The sequence below is a fragment of the Hordeum vulgare genome, chromosome 7H (genome assembly GCF_904849725.1).
Source record: "Hordeum vulgare subsp. vulgare chromosome 7H, MorexV3_pseudomolecules_assembly, whole genome shotgun sequence".
Classification (NCBI taxonomy): Eukaryota; Viridiplantae; Streptophyta; class Magnoliopsida; order Poales; family Poaceae; genus Hordeum; species Hordeum vulgare.
The window spans coordinates 506,725,421-506,747,298 of record NC_058524.1 but is presented as its reverse complement, the minus strand read 5'-3'; positions in this window follow the sequence as shown (position 1 = coordinate 506,747,298).

Here is a 21,878-nt window from a genome sequence, read left to right as displayed (position 1 = left end):
ATTCTAAGCCATTAAGTATTTTGCACTGAACTATCGCGTAGTCATCAGAAACGTGTATGTCGGATGTTCACAGCATCCACAGACGACGCTCAAGGTGCAGCACACCGAGTGGTGCATTAAGGACATAAGCCTTCTGCGCAGCAACGAGGACAATCCTCCGCAAAGTTTGCTACTATCAACTTTCAACAAAATTTTCTCTAGGAACATAAAAATAGTAGAGCTATAGCGCAAGCTACATCGTAATTCGCAAAGACCATTAGACTATGTTCATGAAAATTAGTTCTATTAATCATATTACTTAAGAACTCCCACTCAAAAAGTACATCTCTCTAGTCATTTGAGTGGTACATGATCCAAATCCACTATGTCAAGTCCGATCATCACGTGAGTCGAGAATAGTTTCAGTGGTAAGCATCTCTATGCTAATCATATCAACTATACGATTCATGCTCGACCTTTCGGTCTCATGTGTTCCGAGGACATGTCTGCACATGCTAGGCTCGTCAAGCTTAACCCGATTGTTCCGCGTGTGCAACTGTTTTGCACCCGTTGTATGTGAACGTTGAGTCTATCACACCCGATCATCACGTGGTGTCTCGAAACGAAGAACTGTCGCAATGGTGCACAGTCGGGGAGAACACAATTTTGTCTTGAAATTTTAGTGAGAGATCACCTCATAATGCTACCGTCGTTCTAAGCAAGATAAGGTGCATAAAGGATTAACATCACATGCAATTCATAAGTGACATGATATGGCCATCATCATGCGCTTCTTGATCTCCATCACCAAAGCACCAGCACGATCTTCTTGTCACCGGCGTCACACCATGATCTCCATCAACGTGTCGCCATCGAGGTTGTCGTGCTACTCATGCTATTACTACTAAAGCTACGTCCTAGCAATATAGTAAACACATCTGCAAGCACAAACGTTAGTTTAAAGACAACCCTATGGCTCCTACCGGTTGCCGTACCATCGACGTGCAAGTCGATATTAACTATTACAACATGATCATCTCATACATCCAATATATCACATCACATCGTTGGCCATATCACATCACAAGCATACCCTGCAAAAACAAGTTAGACGTCCTCTAATTGTTGTTGCATGTTTTACGTGGTGACCATGGGTATCTAGTAGGATCGCATCTTACTTACGCAAACACCACAACGGAGATATTTGAATTGCTATTTAACCTCATCCAAGGACTTCCTCGGTCAAATCCGATTCAACTAAAGTTGGAGAAACCGACACTCGCCGGTCATCTTTGAGCAACGGAGTTACTCGTTGCGATGAAACCAGTCTCTCGTAAGCGTACGAGTAATGTCAGTCCGAGCCGCTTCGATCCAACAATACCGCGGAATCAAGAAAAGACTAAGGAGGGCAGCAAAACGCACATCACCGCCCACAAAAACTTTTGTGTTTTACTCGAGAAGACATCTACGCATGAACCTAGCTCATGATGCCACTGCAGGTGAACGTCGCGTGGGAAACAAAAATTTTCCTAGGCGCACGAAGACCTATCATGGTGATGTCCATCTACGAGAGGGGATTTCCGATCTACGTACCCTTGTAGATCGCACAGCAGAAGCGTTAAGAAACGCGGTTGATGTAGTGGAACGTCCTCACGTCCCTCAATCCGCCCCGCGAACCGTCCCACGAACCGTCCCGCGATCCGTCCCACGATCCGCTCCGATCTAGTGCCGAACGGACGGCACCTCCGCGTTCAGCACACGTACAGCTCGACGATGATCTTGGCCTTCTTGATCCAGCAAGAGAGACGGAGAGGTAGATGAGTTCTCCGGCAGCGTGACGGCGCTCCGGAGGTTGGTGGTGATCTAATCTCAGCAGGGCTCTGCCCGAGCTCCGCACAAACGCGATCTAGAGGTAAACCGTGGAGGTATGTGGTCGGGCTGCCGTGGCAAAAGTTGTCTGAAATCAGCCCTAAAACCTCCGTATATATAGGTGGGAGAGGGGGGGCCTTGCCTTGAGGCTCAAGGAGCCCCAAGGGGGTCGGCCGAGCCAAGGGGGGGAAGTCCTCCCCTTCCAAACCGAGTCCAACTAGGTTTGGAAGGTGGAGTCCTTCTCTCCTTTCCCACCTCATCTTTTTTTTCTCTTTGATTTTCTTCCTATGGCGCATAGGGCCTTCTTGGGCTGTCCCACCAGCCCACTAAGGGCTGGTGCGCCACCCCCAAGGCCTATGGGCTTCCCCGGGGTGGGTTGCCCCCCCCCCCCCCCGGTGAACACCCGGAACCCATTTGTCATTCCCGGTACATTCCCGGTAACTCCGAAACCTTCCGGTAATCAAATGAGGTCATCCTATATATCAGTCTTTGTTTCTGGACCATTCCGGAAACCCTCGTGACTGTGACGCCCTCGGCTTAATCGTACGCTAACCATACAAGCAAATGCGTACGATCAAACCCAAGGACTCACGGGAAGATACCACAACACAACTCTAGACACAAATAAAATAACATCAGCTTCATATTACAAGTCAGGGGCCTCGAGGGCTAGAATACGAAAGCTCGATAAACACACGAGTCAGCGGAAGCAACAAATATCTGAGTACAGACATAAAACATGGGGTGCCTTAGAGAAGGCTAGCACAAAAGATACAACGATCGAACGAGGCGAGGCCTCCTGCCTGGGAACCTCCTAACTACTCCTGATCATCAGCGGCCTCCACGTAGTAGTAGGCACCGTCGGGGTAGCAGTCGTCGGCGGCGGGGACCTCCATCTCCTAGGCTCCATCATCTGGTCGCAGCAAACGGATCAAGGGAACAAGGGGGGAGCAAAGCAGCGGTGAGTACTCATCCAAAGTACTCGCAAGTCTTACATCAGAACTATTCTAATTATGCATCAGTATCAAAGAAGGGGGGGGTTATATGTGGACTGACTGCAGCAATGCGAGAAAAGAGAGAGAAGGCCTAGTCCTATCGAAGACTAGCATCTTCAGGGTCTTGCAGCAATAGACGAGAGTAGAACAGGGGGGGTAACACATTAATAGTCATATTGTTGCAGCAATATTAAAGTGAGGTCACTCCTAAAGATCCTCCCTCGACTCCCTGCGAGGAAGCAATCCCGAGGCAAACTAATTCCAGGTAAGTAACAATTGTAGTTGTAAAAGATCGGGGCACAACTCCAAGTCGTCCTGTAACCGTGGACACGGCTATCCGAATAGTTAATTTTCATCCCTGCAGGGGTGCACCACATGTCCCGTCACGCTCGATAACACTCTGGCCGGGCATACTTTTCTGGGTCCTGGCCGGCCTCGGAATATCGACACGTCGCAGCCCCACCTAAGACTAATCAGAGAGGCCAGCCCGCCAGTCTAAATCCTAAGCACAAAGGGTTCGTGGGCCCAGTTCCCCTTCACGCTCCTGCACGTGGCGTGGGCGGCCGACGTCAGTCCTAGCATCCCTTAATCACAAGCGCGATGCATCTCGGGACCACTCGGGCGCGCGCCACTACATTGCTGGCATCTGAAAAGCTTCGGCTGATACCGCGACGCCGAGTACCCATAATTCTTCCCGCGTAGCCGGTTAGTGCGAAAAGGGTCTCCGACCAACCCAGATCAAATACCCAAATCCATTAACATTTTAATTAGGCCAGCAACACAGTCTCACGGGAATCCACCCGTCTTACAACTAATCACCAATGATCCTAGTAACATGGTCGAGTAACTGTGTGGTTGTAACAGCGGGGGGAATCCGAGGTATCACCCTCGTTGGATTCCGAACGATGTACCCGTCAAGGTGGGCTTAGAGGAATCACCCTCGGGGGTCCCACACTCGCGGGGTTGCACGACAGAGGCGTCATCGGGAATGGTGAAAGAGGAATCACCCTCGATAACCACGACCGACTAGCTATACTACAGAGATATCATCAGGAGTACTTAGCGAGGTGTCACCCTCGGTACCCGATAGTATCCCTATAGCGTCGTACAATGAAGGGGGGTGTATGTGCTGTGTCGGGTCTGGCTCGTCGATCAGAGAGCTAGATTTGAAAACAAGCGGGGCAACTGAACTACGGGGTCACAGGGGATGAATGCTCCACCTATACTAGGCATTTTAAAGGTACAGGACTGAAAGTAGCAGTTCATCAAAAACAGGCTATGCATCAGATATAGGAGCTAACTACAACAGTAGCAAAATACTAATGCAAGCAGTAGGAAGAAAGACATAGGCGATATAGGAATGATCAAGGGGGGGTTTGCTTGCCTTGCTGCTCTGCGGCAAAGGACTGATCGGCAGGGTCGTAGATGTACCCGGCAGCAGCGTCAGTCTCGGGGTCTACCGGTAAGAAGAGGGGGAAGAAACAATAAATAATAGCACCGATCCAACACAAAGCATGACATGGCAAGATGCAGGCTAGACATGAGCTAACGCAGCAACGTCCGTCATAGACGGGTCGGAAGAATATCTGACGATATTTTTCCGGGTCTCGGGCTACTACCGGTAATACTGGAAACGATGGAAATGTTCCATGTTTGCTATGCTAGGGACGCGTGACACACGAATGGACCGTGTATCCGGGTTCGTCTCGCTTTGCTGATCAACTTTCATGTTGAAAATATTTTGATCTGACTCACGGATTATTTAATATTAATTTTCAAAGTTTTATTAATTATTTAGGAATTAAAAACAGATTTAGCTATTTTAATAAAATCCCATTATGACATCATCGCGATGTCATGCCGACATCAACATTTGACTGGTCAACTGACCAGCGGGTCCCGAACGTCATAGGCACAAGTTTTAATATCGATTAAATATTGATTTATCAGATTAATTTAATGAGGGACCCACGTGGCATTCTCTCATTATGTTAATTAATTATTCTAATTAACAGATTAACATATATATTTATTTAACTAATTCATTAACTCATTAATTAATTATTATATCTATTTATTTATTTACTTTATAAAAACATTATTTTTATTTTATTTTAACTATCGCGTGGGGGTCTCCCTGTCATAGACAGCGGTTGCGTTGGCCCCACCGGTAAGTGACCTAAGGCTATTTTCTCATTTTCTTTCCATAGATATAAACATGCAAATATCGTATTCCTCCAATATCTATATACGTAATACATACATAAATACGGATATCAAATACATACATACATACATACATACGGAATACAACATTTGCTTTTATTTTCTTTTCTCTCAAAACTCTCATCTCCCTCTCTGTTAACAGAGAGACAAAGAACTATGTGTGCTCCAGCTCAACATAGAAGAACATAAACTTCAATCCCTCCTACCAGAGTCTACCGTCGACGGATCGAGGTCCCGTTTGCCGGAACGGAACCGGGACGGCGAGGAGATCGACATGGTGGGAGGAGCCCGAGGAGGGGCTCACCGACGGTGACGAGATGGCCCGATGAAGCCGGAGTTCGCACGAAGGTGAAGGTGACGACGGTGACGCGGTTCCGGTGAAGACGGGCGTGCCGGCGAGGAGGAGCCGGCCGGAGGTTCGCCGAGAGGGGGAGAGGTGGAGAGGAGGGGCACGGGCGAGAGGGAGAGAGGCGACAGGGGCCGCCGGCGGGAGGCAGGGGGCCGACGGGAGGGGAGGCGAGGTGGGAGGCGAGGTGGGGAGGGATCTGGGGGGGTGGGGGCTCTCGTGGGGGAGGGAGTTACGGGACGTGGGAGTGTGGGGGTCTCGGTGGGGTGGGGTCTGTCGTGGGGGGAAGGGAGACCGAGAGGGGGGAGGGAGAGGTGGCGGCGGCAGGAGGGGAGGGAGCGAGAGGGGCTCCCTCGCCAGGGGGGAGGCGCTAGGGTTTGGAGGGTGGGGCGCGGGGGGCCTGGCCGGTTGGGCCTCTTGGCCCAGCCAGGCCAGGGGGGTGGGGAGGTTTTCTTCTTCCCTTTTTTTGTTGTTGTTGTTTTGTTTTGTTTTGTTTTCTTTCCTATTTATTTTACTAACTGATTGTTCTTTTTAAATACTTTCTTTTATTATACTTTCTTTTACAATTTATTATACATACTTTTAATTCTCTCTTTCATATACATATTCTTTTAATATTTGTAATGAACTGATAAAGTACTTTTTCTTTTGTTTTCAAATTTTGAATCCGGAATGACTTGAATCAACGCGGGTCTGAGATGGGAATTCGATGTGGCATCATTAGCGGTTGATCACTGTAGCTTAATTACAATAATTACTGTTGCAAAAGTCGAGGATGTCACAATTCTCCCCTACTAACAAGAATTCTCGTCCCGAGAATTAAGAGGTAGAGGGAAAGAGCCCGGGGTATTCATCACGAAGATGATCCTCTCGTTCCCAAGTGGCTTCATCTTCAGAGTGACTTGACCACTGCACCTTAAGGAACTTGGTGACCTTGCGACGAGTCTTACGTTCAGCTTGGTCGAGAATGCGGACCGGATGCTCTTTATAAGAGAGGTCTTGTTGTAGTTCAAGCATATCGTGATCCACTTCTTGAATAGGGTCCTTGAAGCAGCGACGGAGCTGAGAAACATGGAAGACATCGTGAACCTGAGAAAGGTTCGCCGGCAGTTCCAATTGATAAGCCACTCTTCCACGCCTTTCGAGAACAGTGAAAGGACCAATATAACGAGGAGCTAACTTTCCCTTGATTCCGAAACGGTGTGCACCTCTCATTGGTGTGACACGAAGATAAGCCTTTTCGCCAGGTTGATAGACCATATCCCGATGATGACGGTCATACTGACTCTTCTGACGAGACTGAGCAGCCTTCAGATTCTCATGAATGATGCGGACTTGATCTTCGGCATGTTGAATAATATCCGGACCGAAGAGTGGTCGTTCCCCAGTTTCTGACCAATTCAGAGGAGTTCAACACCTTCGCCCATACAATACTTCGAAAGGGGCCATCTTCAGACTAGCTTGATAGCTATTGTTGTAAGAGAACTCGGCATACGGGAGAGATTCCTCCCATTTCTTACCGAAAGAAATGACACAAGCTTGAAGCATGTCCTCGAGAATTTGGTTGACTCGTTCAACTTGTCACTGGGATTGAGGATGAAATGCAGTGATGAAGGACAGATGAGTCCCCATAGCCTTCTGAAAACTTTCCCAGAATTTTGAAGTGAACAAGCAGCCACGGTCCGAACTGATTACCAACGGAATACCGTGAAGTGAAACAACTCTTGACATATAAAGATCTGCCAGCTGACTAGCATTAATCATTTCTTTGACGGCCAGGAAATGTGCAACTTTGGACAGTCGATCAATGACGACAAGAATAGCATCATTACCTTTCTGAGATCTGGGAAAACCAGTGACAAATCCATTTCAACATGGTCCCATTTCCACTCGGGAATAGAGATAGGTTGCAAAGTTCCAGCAGGCTTTTGGTGTTCTGCTTTGATACGCCGGCATATATCACATTCTGCCACATAGCGTGCAATGTCTTGTTTCATATTGGGCCACCAGAATCTCTGCCGGATGTCTTGGTACATCTTGGTACTACCCGGGTGAATAGACAATGGTGTGTCATGAGCTTCTTCCATCACCTTCCCAGTCATCCTGAGATTTTCCTTCTTATTTGGGACGAATAGGCGACCCTTGAAATACAAGGCGCCACCTTCATCAACAGTGAAAAAGGAGGGTTTACCCTTCGCAATATAGCTCTTAATCCTGTCGACATCATCGTCAAAGTCTTGTATATTCTTTATGGAGCTCACAAGATCTGGTTCAACCACTAGGTTACAGAGGGAACCCTGATTAACAACACGAAGGTTCATCTTTTGACAATCTTCAGGAGGGGGAACAAGGTAACCCTGAGGAACAATGTGGAGGTTCAGCTTACGGAGTTCCTCTTGCAGACGATCGTGAACCTGATGAACCTGGAGGTGGTTGCAGTATGACTTGCGACTTAAGGCATCAGCCATTACATTAGCCTTGCGAGGGGTATAAGATATACTACAGTCAAAATCTGCTATACGCTCCATCCATCTTTGTTGACGCAGGTTCAGCTCCGGTTGAGTGAACAAGTACTTCAGACTTTGATGGTCGGTGTAGATTTCACAGCGATTACCGACAAGGTATTGTCGCCATTCCTTCAATGCATGAATGACTGCGGCAAGCTCGAGATCATGAACTGGGTAGTTCTCTTCATGAGCACGCAGTTGACGTGAAGCATAAGCGATCACCTTGCGATCCTGCATTAGGACACAACCTATTCCTTGACGAGAAGCATCACAGTATATGACGAAATCCCTTCTCGTATCTGGAGGAGCAAGTACTGGAGCGGACGTCAGTTTGTCCTTGAGTGCCTGGAAACTTTCCTGACATCTATCAGTCCATTCATATTTAACACCTTTGTGAAGCAGGTTGGTTAAGGGCTTCGCAATCGTGGAGAAGTTCTCGACGAATCGACGGCAATAGCTGGCGAGTCCGAGAAAACTTCTGACTTGCTTGACATTCTTCGGGGGAGTCCAGTCAAGAATAGCTTGAATTCGTTCGGGGTTAACCGCAATACCATCCTTGGAAATGACATGACCAAGGTAAGTCACTCCGTCTAGCCAGAACTCACATTTGGAATACTTCGCATAGAGTTTATGCTCCTGAAGCTTATCCAGTACAAGACGAAGATGCTCAGCATGCTCTTCTTTGTTCTTCGAAAATACCAGAATATCATCGAGATATACCACGACAAATTTGTCGAGGTAGTCCATGAATATATAATTCATCAATCGAGAGAAGGTTATCGGTGCATTGGTTAAGCCGAAGGACATGACGGTGTACTCGTATGATCCATATCGAGTAACAAAGGCGGTCTTTGGAATATCCTCCTTGCGAACATGGATCTGGTGGTATCCCAATCTCAAGTCGAGCTTAGAGAAAACGGTGGAACCAGCAAGTTGATCATACAAATCATTTATCCGAGGGAGAGGATATTTGTTCTGAATAATGGCCTGGTTGATAGGACGATAGTCTTGGACCAATCGATTTGTCCCATCCTTCTTCTTAACAAAGAGAGAAGGTGCTCCCCAAGCAGAGGAACTCAGACGGATGAAACCCAGACGGAGCGAGTTGTCAATTTCTTGCTTAAGTTCAAGGAGTTCATGTGGCGGCATTTTATAAGGACGCTTGGCAATAGGAGTGGTACCGGGTACCAAGTCAATGACAAACTCGACAGCTCGAGCAGGGGGAATCCCCGGAAGTTCTTCTGGAAAGACATCTTGAAATTCTCGGACCACTGGTATGTTTTCAATCCCTTCAAGAGGCGACGCATTTAATGCATTCAAAGCAAACAGTCGTGCATCAGCATTACGGACGAGATGCGCATGGTAGCTTATTACTTCATCTGAAGGGTGTAGGAGGTGGACGGTCTTGGTGGCACAAACGATCGATGCCGTATGAGCTTTCAACCAGTCCATCCCCAGTATGAGATCAATGTTGGATGACTTTAGTAGGATGGGGTTGGCAAGGAATTCTAATCCTTCAATTTCAACTGCAACATGGGGGCAAACCACAGAGGTTCGGCATTCGCCCCCAGGGGTGTTTACCACTATCGGGATGTTCATCTCTTCGCTCCTAATGTCATGCATGTATGCAAAATTTTCCGACATAAAGGAATGCGATGCTCCTGTATCAAACAATACAGAAGCAGGTACTGAGTTAACGAGAAGTGTACCCATCACGGTAGCAGGCCGGTCTTGAGCTTGACCCATATCAATGTTGTTGGCCTGACCACGAACATAAGCAGGCTTAGTGTTGAAGTTGCGGTTCTGGTTGTTGCCATTGCCAGTTGCAGGAAGTGCCAGCTGATTCGGTTTCTGCCTACAGTCTCTAGCACAGTGACCTGGATGGCCACACTTGAAGCACAACCCGTCCCCAGGGCGGGAAGGAGGAACTCGAGGTGGTGGAGCTGGGAGCCTCGGCTGCGTAGGTGGTGGAGGAGGCAGGCGAGGTGCAGCATAGGATGGCCTCGGAGTAGGAGCAGGTGCATGGTACATGTTGTTGGGAATCCAGATCTTCCGCTTCTGTGCAGATGAGCCCGAAGATGAGCCCATGTCATGGTTGCGCTTGCTGCTATCTTTGTATTCCTGCAGACCAGTCTCAACCTGAATAGCCTTGTTCACCAGGGTGGCGAAGTCAGCATAGTCCTGAACGAGGAGTGTCAGCTTGATATCAGGGTGGAGGCCTTCACGGAACTTCTCCTGCCTGCGTGCATCAGTCGCAATGTCTTCTTCAGCATAGCGAGATAATTCCACAAATTCCCGCTGATAAGCATCCACAGTCTTGTTGCCCTGGACCAAGTTGCGGAACTCACGCTTCTTCCGGTCCATGATTCCCTGGGGAATGTATCGAGCACGGAAAGCAGCCTTGAACTCTGCCCAAGTGATGATAGTTCCATCAGGATGAGAGCGCCTGTGGCTGTCCCACCATTGAGCAGCGGGACCCTTCAGAAAGTAGGCGGCAAAGTTGACATAGCTCGCCAGGGGCACATTGGCAGACTCTAGCTCATAGGAAATGTCACGGAGCGAGTCATCAGCATCTAGAGGCTGAGTTGAGCTGCGGTAGATCGCAGGGTTGAGACGGCAGAAGTCTTGCAGTGTCACGCCTTGTGGTTGGTTCATGTTTGGCCTTTGGAACCGATCCATGAGCCCTTGCATAAACTGGCGGTTCAGCTCAAACTGTTGGATCATCCCCGCCATATACTCAGGAGGCGGGGGTGGTGCATCGTTGGTAGGGGCACGCGGGCGGCCAGCTGGTCTAACCATCCTGTTAAATATTTAGCAGGGGTAGTTTAGCTTAAAGTAATTGCAACGGCATCGCACACATTCATGAAGTAATTAAGCATAATGAAAGGGGAATGCGATAGATACTCCATAGTAGTTGAGTTCGACATACAGACCCATACATAAGTTCGATTACAGACTAACGATTACAAATTCGAAATTTGGCGATAGCCCGGACGCATTTGACGATACCCTGGACTCACTAGGCGGCGCGCAGGCACGCGGTGGAAGAGTACCACAACAAGATGTAGCGATAAGGCTACATCAACGTCGGAGAGGACGATCGAATCCTGGTAGCTGGCGGTGATAGAAGGTAGGGACAGGACCCTGTGTCCCGTTGTGACTCTGGTGAGGGTACCGCATCCAGTCGAGCAGCTGACGTCCAAGTGCAGGGGTTCTACCCCCAACATCAGTCCACTCGAGAGCTGATGGTAGCTCTGTCCTGCTCGGCTCGCGGATGCGCATAGGTGGAACCCTCGGACAGTGTGATGGCTGTAGCTCTGTCAACGCGTCGTAAAGACGAGCGCGCGTAGCATACAACTCCACAGTCAGAGCTTGGAAAGCACGATCCATTGCCTCAGTGTACTGCACCAGAATCCGCGCGTCGTAGCGACTTGTCACGTAGGGGGCGCAGACAGCGACGTAGGAACGGTCGCTGCGCTCCCGAACGTCAGAAGCGTAGGCAGTGAGATCAGATCCAGTCTCATCCCCAGCAGGAGCATGCGGGATGTATGTGAAAGGGCTCTCCTCCAGGTGAGGGTACGCTCCACGGAGACGGGTGATGGCGATGTAGGCCGCATCATGGACTGCCATCTTGACCGACACTCCAATACCACAGAACACGTGGCGCTCGAGGGTCTCGCCGCCCCTCTGGTCCAAGATGCGAACCTCAGCCTGGTACTGGTACTGGTTGTACTCGCGGAAATCCTCGAACACAGTGTACTCGGGGTACCAGTGATATCCCAGCCTGGTCAGGAGATCGACCAAAATGGCCGGGAACCCAGTCGTCTCAGTGGCCTGTGTCAGGCGCACGTGCTGTCTTGCGGGACACATCTGAAAATAAGATTGACGGATGTCAATGACAGTGTGTGTAATACATATTCAGGAGAAAAAGAGTAGATAGTCCAACGCTCCGGATCGATGTGATTCGAGAACCTAATGTTAGAGTTAGTAAAATCTTTGACCCGAAAGAGAAGAGAAAGTAGAGCCCAGAGTATAGAAAAGGAGTAAAAGATACTAATACCACCCAATTGAGATGTGGGCCCGTAAGCCACAACATCAGTGTTAGTAAAGTTTTTCAAACACTAGACTCAACTTCGGCCAAGGAGTTGGAAAGGGGGCTACCTACAGGCAGTCGGCTCTGATACCAACTTGTGACGCCCTCGGCTTAATCCTACGGTAACCATACATGCAAATGCGTACGATCAAACCCAAGGACTCACGGGAAGATACCACAACACAACTCTAGACACAAATAAAATAACATCAGCTTCATATTACAAGCCAGGGGCCTCGAGGGCTAGAATACGAAAGCTCGATAAACACACGAGTCAGCGGAAGCAACAAATATCTGAGTACAGACATAAAACATGGGGTGCCTTAGAGAAGGCTAGCACAAAAGATACAACGATCGAACGAGGCGAGGCCTCCAGCCTGGGAACCTCCTAACTACTCCTGATCATCAGCGGCCTCCACGTAGTAGTAGGCACCGTCGGGGTAGCAGTCGTCGGTGGCGGAGACCTTCATCTCCTGGGCTCCATCATCTGGTCGCAGCAAACGGATCAAGGGAACAAGGGGGGAGCAAAGCAGCGGTGAGTACTCATCCAAAGTACTCGCAAGTCTTACATCAGAACTATTCTAATTATGCATCAGTATCAAAGAAGGGGGGGTTATATGTGGACTGACTGCAGCAATGCGAGAAAAGAGAGAGAAGGCCTAGTCTTATCGAAGACTAGCATCTTCAGGGTCTTGCAGCAATAGACGAGAGTATAACAGGGGGGGGGTAACACATTAATAGTCATATTGTTGCAGCAATATTAAAGTGAGGTCACTCCTAAAGATCCTCCCTCGACTCCCTGCGAGGAAGCAATCCCGAGGCAAACTAATTCCAATTAAGTAACAATTGTAGTTGTAAAAGATCGGGGCACAACTCCAAGTCGTCCTGTAACCGTGGACACGGCTATCCGAATAGTTAATTTTCAACCCTGCAGGGGTGCACCACATGTCCCGTCACGCTCGATAACACTCTGGCCGGGCATACTTTTCTGGGTCCTGCCCGGCCTCGGAATATCGACACGTCACAGCCCCACCTAAGACTAATCAGAGAGGTCAGCCCGCCGGTCTAAATCCTAAGCACAAAGGGTTCGTGGGCCCAGTTCCCCTTCACGCTCCTGCACGTGGCGTGGGCGGCCGACGTCAGTCCTAGCATCCCTTAATCACAAGCGCGATGCATCTCGGGACCACTCGGGCGCGCGCCGCTACATTGCTGGCATCTGAAAAGCTTCGGCTGATACCGTGACGCCGGGTACCCATAATTCTTCCCGCGTAGCCGGTTAGTGCGAAAAGGGTCTCCGACCAACCCAGATCAAATACCCAAATCCATTAACATTTTAATTAGGCCAGCAACACAGTCTCACGGGAATCCACCCATCTTACAACTAATCACCAATGATCCCAGTAACATGGTCGAGTAACTGTGTGGTTGTAACAGCGGGGGGAATCCGAGGTATCACCCTCGTTGGATTCCGAACGATGTACCCGTCAAGGTGGGCTTAGAGGAATCACCCTCGGGGGTCCCACACTCGCGGGGTTGCACGACAGAGGCGTCATCGGGAATGGTGAAAGAGGAATCACCCTCGATAACCACGACCGACTAGCTATACTACAGAGATATCATCGAGTACTTAGCGAGGTGTCACCCTCGGTACCCGATAGTATCCCTATAGCGTCGTACAACGAAGGGGGGTGTATGTGCTGTGTCGGGTCTGGCTCGTCGATCAGAGAGCGAGATTTGAAAACAAGCGGGGCAACTGAACTACTGGGTCAGAGGGGATGAATGCTCCACCTATACTAGGCATTTTAAAGGTACAAGACTAAAAGTAGCAGTTCATCAAAAACAGGCTATGCATCAGATATAGGAGCTAACTACAACAGTAGCAAAATACTAATGCAAGCAGTAGGAAGAAAGACATAGGCGATATAGGAATGATCAAGGGGGGGTTTGCTTGCCTTGCTGCTCTGCGGCAAAGGACTGATCGGCAGGGTCATAGATGTACCCGGCAGCAGCGTCAGTCTCGTGGTCTACCGGTAAGAAGAGGGGGAAGAAACAATAAATAATAGCACCGATGCAACACAAAGCATGACATGGCAAGATGCAAGCTAGACATGAGCTAACGCAGCAACATCCGTCATAGACGGGTCGGAAGAATATCTGACGATATTTTTCCGGGTCTCTGGCTACTACCGGTAATACTGGAAACGATGGAAATGTTCCATGTTTGCTATGCTAGGGACGCGTGACAGACGAATGGACCGTGTATCCCGGTTCGTCTCGCTTTGCTGATCAACTTTCATGTTGAAAATATTTTGATCTGACTGACGGATTATTTAATATTAATTTTCAAAGTTTTATTAATTATTTAGGAATTAAAAACATATTTAGCTATTTTAATAAAATCCCATTATGACATCATCGCGATGTCATGCCGACATCCACATTTGACTGGTCAACTGACCAGCGGGTCCCGAACGTCATAGGCACAAGTTTTAATATCGATTAAATATTGATTTATCAGATTAATTTAATGAGGGACCCACGTGGCATTCTCTCATTATGTTAATTAATTATTCTAATTAACAGATTAACATATATATTTATTTAACTAATTCATTAACTCATTAATTAATTATTATATCTATTTATTTATTTACTTAATAAAAACATTATTTTTATTTTATTTTAACTATCGCGTGGGGGTCTCCCTGTCATAGACAGCGGTTGCGTTGGCCCCACCGGTAAGTGACCTAAGGCTATTTTCTCATTTTCTTTCCATAGATATAAACATGCAAATATCGTATTCCTCCAATATATATATACGTAATACATACATAAATACGGATATCAAATACATACATACATACATACGGAATACAACATTTGCTTTTATTTTCTTTTCTCTCAAAACTCTCATCTCCCTCTCTGTAAACAGAGAGACACAGAACTCTCTCTGCTCCAACTCAACATAGAAGAACATAAACTTCAATCCCTCCTACCGGAGTCTACCTTCGACGGATTGAGGTCCCGTTTGCCGGAACGGAACCGGGACGGCGAGGAGATCGACATGCTGGGAGGAGCCCGAGGAGGGGCTCACCGACAGTGACGAGACGGCCCGATGAAGCTGGAGTTCGCACGAAGGTGAAGGTGACGACGGTGACGCGGTTCCGGTGAAGACGGGCGTGCTGGCGAGGAGGAGCCGGCCGGAGGTTCGCCGAGAGGGGCCCCGGTGAGGAGGGGCCCCTGGAGATGGAGTCGGCCGGAGTGGGTGAGGCCGGCAAGAGGGACCTCGAGGAGGCCGGGGGCCCTGCCGGCGGGGTGGAGGCCGAGGGGGGGCGGCTCGCCGGCGGGAAAAAGGAGGCCGTGGGGGGGGGGGGGGGCTCGCCGGCGGGAAGGAGAGGGGACCGACGGGGGGGCTGGTGCCGGCGGGGTGACCAAGGGGCCTCGGCCGGCGGGGGATATGGGGGCCGCCGGCGGGAGGGGCAGGAGGTGGAGAGGAGGGGCACGGGCGAGAGGGAGAGAGGCGGCAGGGGCCGCCGGCGGGAGGCACGGGGCCGACGGGAGGGGAGCCGAGGTGGGAGGCGAGGTGGGGAGGGATCTGGCGGGGTGGGGGCTCTCGTGGGGGGAGGGAGTTACGGGACGTGGGATTGTGGGGGTCTCGGTGGGGTGGGGTCTGTCGTGGGGGGGAAGGAAGACCGAGAGGGGGGAGGGAGAGGTGGCGGCGGCAGGAGGTGAGGGAGCGAGAGGGGCTCCCTCGCCAGGGGGGAGGCGCTAGGGTTTGGAGGGTGGGGCGCGGGGGGCCTGGCCGGTTGGGCCTCTTGGCCCAGCCACGCCAGGGGGTGGGGGGTTTCTTCTTCCCTTTTTTTTGTTGTTGTTGTTGTTTTGTTTTGTTTTCTTTCCTATTTATTTTACTAACTGATTTTTCTTTTTAAATACTTTCTTTTATTATACTTTCTTTTACAATTTATTATACATACTTTTAATTCTCTCTTTCATATACATATTCTTTTAATATTTGTAATGAACTGATAAAGTACTTTTTCTTTTGTTTTCAAATTTTGAATCCGGAATGACTTGAATCAACGCGGGTCTGAGATGGGAATTCGATGACGTGGCATCATTAGCGGTTGATCACTGTAACTTAATTACAATAATTACTGTTGCAAAAGTCGAGGATGGCACAGTGACGTCCGTGATCTCATCCGGGACTCCGAAGAACATTCGTTAACCAACCATATAACTCAAATACGCATAAAACAACGTCGAACCTTAAGTGTGCAGACCCTGCGGGTTCGAGAACTATGCAGATATGACCCGAGTGACTCCTCGGTCAATATCCAATAGCGGGACCTGGATGCCCATATTGGATCCTAGATATTCTACGAATATCTTATCGTTTGAACCTCGGTGCCAAGGATTCATATAATCCCGTATGTCATTCCCTTTGTCCTTCGGTATGTTACTTGCCTGAGATTCGATCGTCAGTATCGGCATACCTATTTCAATCTCGTTTACTGGCAAGTCTCTTTACTCGTTCCGTAATACAAGCTCCCGCAACTTACACTAAGTCACTTTGCTTGCAAGGCTTGTGTGTGATGTTGTATTACCGAGTGGGCCCCGAGATACCTCTCCGTCACACGGAGTGACAAATCCCAGTGTCGATCCAAACTAACTCAACGAACACCTTCGGATATACATGTAGAGCATCTTTATAGTCACCCAGTTACGTTGCGACGTTTGATACACACAAAGCATTCCTCCGGCGTCAGTGAGTTATATGATCTCATGGTCATAGGAACAAATACTTGACACGCAGAAAACAGTAGCAACAAAATGACACGATCAACATGCTACGTCTATTAGTTTGGGTCTAGTCCATCACATGATTCTCCTAATGATGTGATCCCGTTATCAAGTGACAACACTTTCCTATGGCCAGGAAACCTTGACCATCTTTGATCAACAAGCTAGTCAACTAGAGGCTTACTAGGGACAGTGTTTTGTCTATGTATCCACACAAGTATTGTGTTTCCAATCAATACAATTATAGCATGGATAATAACCGATTATCATGAACAAAGAAATATAATAATAACTAATTATTATTGCCTCTAGGGCATATTTCCAACACCTGGGTGAATTGAATATGGCGAATCATGGGCCTCCTGCAGAATCAACTTATTGATCTCGGGGTCATTGAGCACATATACGTGATCCTCAAAGCATAAGGTATCGTGCTCATCTTCACGAAATCCTTTAGCATGTCCTTTGCTCATCCTTTCCTTTATCTCCGCAATCTCTTGGTCAGTCTTCTGAGCTTCTGTGATCTTATCCATCAGGGTAGACTGAATCTCCAATGCTTCTACATAACCTCTCAGAACTATTTCCAAACATAGCTCGCGAAGATCCTCTGCTAACTCCTCGGGTAATCCTCTGGTCATGAGTGTATTGACATGATTCTTGCGACTCAACGCATCGGCTACTACATTAGCCTTTCCGTGATGATAGTGCAACGTCATATCATAATACTTGATGAGCTCCAACCATCTCCTTTGTCTGAGATTCAACTCCTTCTGCGTGAAAATATACTTCAAACTCTTGTGATCCGTGTACACCTCACAATGGTTTCCGATGAGGAAATGTCTCCATGTCTTCAACGCATGTACTACGGAGCTAACTCCAAATCGTGGGTAGCATAGTTCAACTCATGGGGTTTAAGATGTCGTGAGGCATACGAAACAACTCTTCCCTCCTGCATCATCACTGCTCCAAGTCCTCGACGAGAAGCGTCGCAATACACTTGATAATCCTTGCGTTGATCTAGGAGAATTAACACTCGGGTTGTAACCAAGCGTTTCTTCAATTCCTGAAAAGTGGATTCACATTCCTTAGTCCATTTGAACTTGGTGTCTTTCTTCAACAACTCCGTCATGGGCTTTGCAATCTTAGAGAAATTCTCAATGAACCTCCGGTAGTATCCGGCGAGTCCAAGAAAACTCCGGATCTCTCCAACTGACGTGGGTGATTCCCAATTAGTCACCGTGACAACTTTGGTGGGGTCTACTGCTATTCCTTCTCCGGATATAACATGTTCGAGGACACCAACTTCCTTCAACCAAAACTCACACTTGCTGAACTTGGCATATAACTGATGTTCTTTGAGCTTCCCAAGTACCAAACGCAAATGCTCCTTATGCTCCTCTTCATTCTTCGAGTATATCAGAATATCATCAATGAACACCATGACGAACTTATCCAAGAACTCCATAAACACCTTGTTCATCATGTTCATGAAATAGGCAGGTACGTTAGTCAGACCAAATGACATAACGGTATACTCATATAGCCCATACCTTGTGGTAAAAGCTGTTTTAGGTATATCCTGCTCTCAAATCTTCAGCTGGTGGTATCCTGATCGCAGATTGATCTTGGAAAATAATTTAGCTCCTTGCAACTGGTCAAACAAATCATTGATCATCCGTAGTGGATACTTGTTCTTGATTGTTACTTCATTCAATCCTCGATAATCAACAACCATTCTCAACGATTCATCCTTCTTCTCAACTAGAAGCACTAGTGATCCCCAAGGCGACGAACTTGGCCGAATATATCCTTTATCCAGTAACTCCTTAATCTGCTTCTTAATTTCTTCCAAATCCTTTGCGGGCATCCGATACAGTCGCTTAGATATTGGACCTGTGTCTGGCAAAAGTTCAATCAAAAACTCAATGTCTCTATCCGGTGGCATGCCTGGCAACTCCTCTCGGAATACATCAGGGAAATCCTTGACCACTCGTACTTCCTCCTATGCAACTCCTTATAGGGAATTTACTTGAGTTCTCTTTGGCACATGCCGGGATACATACTTAATCCTTCTTCCTTCTGGGGTGGTGAGCAAAATCGACTTACTGGCACAGTCAATGTTCCCTCCATGCTTTGATAATCAATCCATGACTAATATTACATCCAGTCCTTGTGACTCCAATACTATTAGGTCTGAGGGGAACACGTAGTTACCAATCCTTAATGGTAACCGATCACACCATAGGCTAGCCATGTACTCTGCTCCTGGCGAGGTTACTAACATGGGTGACCTAAGGGCTTGGGTTGGCAGGTTATACTTATCCACAAATCCCCTTGATATGTATGAATGTGATGCACCAGTATCAAAAAGAACGATTGCAGTAAATGACTTAACCAAAAACTTACCTATTACTGCATCGAGTTGCGCTTCAACCTCCTCCATGATAACGTGGTTCACCTGTCCCCTGTTGAAAGGGTTGGGCTTCTTCCCAGAGCTTCCATTTCCATTTCCATTTTTTGCTTCAGGACACTCCGTGGCGTAATGTCCAATCTTCTCACACTTGAAACAAGTAATGTGACTTAGATCCTTCTTGGCTGGCGTTGCTGGGTTGGAACGGTTCTGTCTGTTTCTTCCTCCATTCCCATTCCCATTCTTGGGGCCACTATGATTATCCGAACTCCCTCCATTGGAATGTTGGCCTCCATGGTTATGGTGAATGTGTCCTCCCGAGTTTGGGGTAAAATGGGGCCTCTACTGAGCTCCTGAGTTGTACTTTTCTACTTCTTGAGCTTGCGTTGGTTTTTCCCTTGAAGAGGAAAGGGTGATGCAGCAAAGTAGAAATAAGTATTTCCCTCAGTTTGAGAACCAAGGTATCAATCCAGTAGGAGTATCAAGATGAGGCATCAAGGCACCTGCGCAAAGACAAACAAACTTGCACCCAACGCGATAAAGGGGTTGTCAATCCCTTTACGATTACTTGCAAAGTGAGATATGATAATGATAATAGGTAAATATAAATAAATAAATAAAAGTGCAGAAAGGTACTTTTGGTATTTTTGTATGTATATCTGAATATATAATGTGTAAAATAGACCCGGGGGCCATAGTGTTCACTAGAGGCTTCTCTCATGATAGCAAGTATTACGGTGGGTGAACGAATTACTGTCGAGCAATTGATAGAATCGCGCAAGCTCATGACGATATCAAAGGCAATGATCATACATATAGGCATCACGTCTGAGACAAGTAGACCGATCCTTTGTGCATCTACTACTATTACTCCACACATCGACCGCTATCCAGCATGCATCTAGTGTATTAAGTTGATAACAATAGAGTAATGCCTTAAGCAAGATGACATGATGTAGAGGGATAAATGCATGCAATATGATATAAACCCCATCTTTTTACCCTTGATGGCAACAAAAAAATGCGTGCCTCGCTACCCCTTCTGTCACTAGGTGAGCACACCGCACGGTTTGAACCCAAAACCAAGCACTTCTCCCATTGCAAGAATTATAGATCAAGTTGGCCAAACGAAACCCATAACTCGAAGAGAATTACAAGGATACGAAATCATGCATGTAAGAAATCAGAGGAGACTCGAATAATATTCATAGGTAATCTGATCTTAAATCCACAATTCTGGTCATAAATCCACAGTTCATCGGATCTCGACAAACACACCGCAAAAGAAAGTTACATCGGATAGATCTCCATGAAGATCATGGAGAACTTTGTATTGAAGATCCAAGAGAGAGAAGAAGCCATCTAGCTACTAGCTATGGACCCGAAGGTCTGTGGTGAACTACTCACGCATCATCAGAGAGGCAATGGTGTTGATGAAGAAGCCCTCTGTGTCTGAATCCCCCTCCGGCAGGGCACCAGAACGGTCCCCAGATGGGATCTCGCGGAAACAGAAGCTTGCCGCGGCGGAAAAGTATTTTTGTGGCTCTCTCTGTTGGTTTGGGGATTTTAGGGAATTTATAGGCGAAAGAGGTAGGGCAAAGGAGGCACGGGGGCCCACGAGCCTGCTAGGCGCCCCCCTGGGGCGCGCCTAGGGGGCTCGTGGCCTCCTCCGTGGCCCTCTGCCTTGGTTCTTAAGCCTTCTGGATCCCTTCTGTTATGGAAAAAATCATCCCGAAGGTTTTATTCCGTTTGGACTCCGTTTAATATTCTTATCTGAAAATGTCAAAAACACGGAAAAAACATAAACTGGCACTGGGCACTGAGTTAATAGGTTAGTCCCAAAAATGATATAAAATAGCATATAAATGCATATAAAACATCCCAAGTTGATAATATAGTAGCATGGAAATTTCAAAAATTGTAGTTACGTTGGAGATGTATCAAGCATCCCCAAGCTTAACTCCAGCTCATCCTTGAGTAGGGAAGTGATAAAGACCGAATTTTTGATGTGGAATGCTACCTAACATATTTGTTCTTTGTAACTTCTTTATTTTGGCATGAATGTTCAGATCCATAAAATTCAAAATGATAGTTTAATATTGACATGAAAACAATAATACTTCAAGCATACTAGCAAAGTAATCATGAACTTTTGAAATAACAAGGCCAAAGAAAGTTATCCCTACAAAATCATTTTGTCTGGCTATGTGATACGTATACAACGTATGTATAATTTTTGATTGTTCCATGCTATTATATTATCAACTTGGGATGTCTTATATGCATTTATATGCCATTTTATATCATTTTTGGGACTAACCTATTAACTCAGTGCCTCGTGCCAGTTTCTGTTTTTCCGTGTTTTTGCCTTTTTCAGAAAAGAATATTAAACGGAGTCTAAACGGAATAAAACCGCGGGATGATTTTTTCCATAACATAAGATACGCAGAGGACTTGAGAACCAAGGCAGGAGGTCTCGTGGGAGGTCACGAGCCCCCTAGGCGCGCCTTAGGGGGGCGCCTAGCAGCCTCGTGGGCCCCCCGTGGCTCCTCTGCCCTACCTCTTGCGCCTATAAATTCCCAAAAATCCCGAAACCTCGAGAGAGAGCCACGAAAATACTTTTCCGCTGCCGCAAGCTTCTCTCTTCGCAAGA